Source organism: Nannospalax galili, unplaced genomic scaffold (assembly GCF_000622305.1).
Source record: "Nannospalax galili isolate Female #2095 unplaced genomic scaffold, S.galili_v1.0 scaffold286, whole genome shotgun sequence".
NCBI lineage: Eukaryota > Metazoa > Chordata > Mammalia > Rodentia > Spalacidae > Nannospalax > Nannospalax galili.
Genome location: NW_008359442.1, coordinates 3,240,303 through 3,244,248, shown reverse-complemented (window position 1 = coordinate 3,244,248; position 3,946 = coordinate 3,240,303). Strand labels below are relative to the sequence as shown.

Below are 3,946 nucleotides of genomic sequence, written 5' to 3'. Positions count from 1 at the left end.
CCCTATTCCCAAAATACAAGAATGGCTTACATATGCATACTTCAGAGCCTGGAGAGTGTACCCTTGTTAGGACCATCTTCCAAAGGACTAAATATAACTCTCAATAGCTGATTTATCTCTTACTTACAAACAGCGCAGAACTGATTTTCCTCTTATGACTTGCTGAAAGTGCAAGTAACAGCCATAGTCATGTGAGAAAGAAGTTTGAAGGCTGTCAATGTTTAATAGCATTTCTTGCTAGGAAATGAATATGAGTCAGCAAAACCAGCTTGGGTTTGCAAGGTCCAATCAGAGCATCTATATCTTGTCTCACACTGCCCTCTTCCTGCTGTTCATGTCCAACCAGAGCAAGAAGGAGCCTTGAGTTCTGGGTGCTTCAGGAATCCCCCACTGGGGAAATTTAAATGTAGACTCTGGAGAACATCATGCTATAGTGTTTATGTTAGTTTTCTTAAATGTAATAATGGCTGGGCGTGGTAGCGCACACCTTTAATCCCAGCACTCAGGAGGCAGAGGCAGGCGGATGGATCCCTGTGAGTTCAAGGCCAGCCTGGTCTACATAGTGAGTTGCAGGACAGCTGGGGCTACAGGCTACAGGGAGACCCTGTCTCAAAAAAACCAAAAAAAAAAAAAAAATGTGATAATGAATTCAGATTTTTTTGAGAAAACAAGAGATATCCTAAAATGACGCCAATGTTTTAATAATTAAGATGCTCCTGATGTCCATCATTATGAACTTACAGCAAAAGACTAGTTCCTGTTTAACTTTACTTCTCAGTATTTAGCTCAATTACTAAAATGGAGTTAATAAGCTACTTAAAATGGTTCATGAACCTCAAATAACAGTAAACTAGTTAAGCCAGTATCTTGATTTATTAACAGTGTATTTACAGTTAATATTAAGGTACTTGTTATTGAGCCTATTACTATTTTCCAACTTAAGAATTTTGTTTTATTAGATATATTCCTTTAGTATGTTCATAAAGTCATCTACCAATTCAGCATTTATTTCCCACAGAATTGTAACTATAAAAAGTTTCCACATCTCTGTGTCATGTCTAATAACCTTGAATAGAATCATGATGAGAAAATGCCAGGAATTAATAAATTACACCTACACTTGGGAAACTAGGGCCAAGGACTGTGCATCCAAAGCCAGCCTGGGCTACGTAATAAACTCCTGTCTCCAAATAATCTTTATAAAAAAAAGAAAATGTCAGGAATTTCAGAAATTCTCTCTTCAATCTTCAAGCCTGCTTTCCCTCTTTCTTCCTTCTTTCTTTCCTTCCTTTCTATCTTTGTTGTGAGCATGGTTGTGTGTGTGTGCGCCTGTGCATGCATGTGGAGGTCAGCGGTTGACAGCAGGTGTCTTCCTCTATTGCTTTCCCTTAGTTTTGGGGACAGGGTCTCTTACTGGAGCTCACCAATTGGCTAGACTGGCTAGCCAGTGAGTCCTGGGAATCATCCTGTCTCCTACCCCCAATGCTTTGATTAGCACCTGACATGCATTGCCACACCTGACTTTTTATGTGGGTGCTGGGTCCTTATGTTTGCATTTAGCCATCTCCCTAGCCCTCAAGACTTCCTCTATGCCCAGTCTTTTTTTTTTTCTTCCTTAGTTGCCATCAATAAGAAATTTACTTATTTTTTTAAAAATCCAAATGCTGGCATAGCCCAGAAACTTTTAACAGGTTTTTTAATAATTGTTATAAAGCTGAACTGTTCAAACTTGTTCACTGAAACATTCTACATCCTTCATTTATATTAAAAAATTCACACACAAAAGAAAATGAAAAACTGCCAATACCTGATTTCTGTCCCCTATTTTTGACTCACAATCATAAACGGGTACCTTTTGACCCCATGGAAAAAAATAACATTCAGAACTCCTGATAACAGGAAGAAGAGTTTAAGAACTTTTTTTTTTTTTAGAATGAAATGCTTCCTCTGGTAGTGGATTCTTAAGCACATTCTATGCCTATGCCGCGAGCTAGCTGGATATCTTTTGGCATAATTGTTACATGTTTGGCATGGCTAGCACGCAGGTTGGTATCTTCGAAAAGGCCAACCAGAGCAGCCTCACTTGCCTCCTGCAAAGCCCCAATAGCTGCACTCTGGAAGCGCAGATCTGTTTTGAAGTCCTGAGCAATTTCTCGTGCCTGACGCTGGAAGGGGGAGTTTGCGAATCAGAAGTTAGTGGACTTCTGACTGCGCCTGATTTCACAGAGAACCACAGTCAAGTCTGTAGGTGAAGTTTCTTCACCCCTCCAGTAGAGGGCGCACTCTCAAAAGCGGCTTTTGTAGCCAGTTGTTTTCTGGGTGCTTTACCACCAGTGGACTTGGGGGCAGCCTGCTTTGAATGAGCCACGTTATAGACGCCTCCTTCATTACCCCCCACACTGCCCACGCTATTTTTGCATCGTACTTGATCCCTCACAGTCCTGTCTCACCTCTGCTAACACTGTCCTGGGCCAATCTGGTACAGGAAACTTCTGACTTTTGTAGAGTCTATCTAGCAGCACTTGAATAAACTTGTAAAGTTTTTATTCTATTTTAATTTTTTGTTGTTGTTATGGCTATTATTTGGCTTTGAGACAGGGTCTTACTATATAGCACAGGCTGACCTCCAACTTGTAGCCATCTTCCTGCCTCTGCCTCTGCCTCTGCCTTCTGAGTACAGGTGTGTGCCATCACGCCCAGTTTTCCTTGCGTTTGTATTATTACACCATCTGGATCTGAGGGCAGGCATTGTTTTTTTTTTTTTTTAAATCACATTGCTTTGCATATCATAAACACTGTCATAACTGTCGATCGACTTCAAGTAAAATTATCTATTTTAAAAATAGGCAGAAAACTCTTTTAAGTCTCAACAGGCAATCCCACAAGGGCCTGTCTGGAATGACTGAAAATATAGCAAGTATTGTTATGTGCTCTAATTAAAAATTTCTGGGCCGGGGGTAGTCGCATTTGCTTTTAGTCTCAGCCACTGGGCAGCAGAGGTAGTCAAGAGGTAAGCGCATCTCTGTGAGATGGAGGCCAGCCTGGTCTCCAACATGAACATGAGTTCCAGGCCAGCTGGTGGCTACAGGGAGACCCTGTCTCAAAAAGCAAAAAACAACAACAAAATTCTAACGCAACTCAGAAGAACACTTACCAAATTCAAAGCTCTGAATATTCCTTTAAAACATTTGTAATATACCTGTATTGGAGGATGCAGGAGCGAAGGCATGTGGGGTATGCACAACATAGGAACGCTAAAGCCTCATCCTCCATAGTAACAAGAACTAGATTGTGTGTGTGTGTGTGTGTGTGTGTGTGTGTGTATGAGTGTATTGCCTGCATGTATGTGAGTGCACCTGTGTCGTGCAATGCCACAGAGACCAGAAGAGGGCTTCAGAGTCATCTGGAACTGGAGTTAAGGATGGTTTATAGCCTCCATGTGGGTGCTGGGAATCGAACCTGGGTCCTCTGCAAGAGCAGTCAGGGCTCTTAGCCACTGAGCCATCTCCCCAGCCCCAGGAACTAGATTTTTAATATCAAAAATTTAATGGAATTTCCCATTCATTTTGTTTAGTTTTCCAAGGAATTTCAATATGGAGCCATCACTGATCAAAAAGTTATTTAGAGGACCTGGTCTAGAATTCAGATGTTCTCTGGGTATGGGTATAGGCCACTTATTTTTCCAGAGTCTTAGTTTTTCTCATTTGACAAATACAAGTATTAATAACAATAATTTGGAATTAAAGGAAAATCTTGAAGATCATTGTGAAGTATAAATAAATGAAATACGAACGTGTAAAGAGACATACCAATAGAATGCAGTACATGTCAGCGGTACTAGCACAGAAGAAAGGTTCATTCTGCTATGGGCGAAAAGACTTCATGAAGGGAGAATGTCTCAAAGATGGCTTATAGAAGAGGAAGAGTTCAAAAAGAAGGAGGGCTT

The 3,946-nt window shown here is 40.9% G+C and overlaps 1 non-coding gene and 1 pseudogene across 1 annotated transcript; both read right to left on the bottom strand.

The window, feature by feature from the left end:
• Window positions 1-1,961: 1,961 nt before the first annotated feature.
• On the bottom strand, window positions 1,962-3,273 carry LOC108490205 (annotated as a pseudogene).
• A 245-nt stretch (window positions 3,274-3,518) lies between these two features.
• LOC115068454 lies at window positions 3,519-3,612 on the bottom strand. Its single transcript, XR_003847798.1, has one exon. It is a non-coding gene; the product is annotated as a small nucleolar RNA SNORD116 (small nucleolar RNA).
• Window positions 3,613-3,946: the final 334 nt, after the last annotated feature.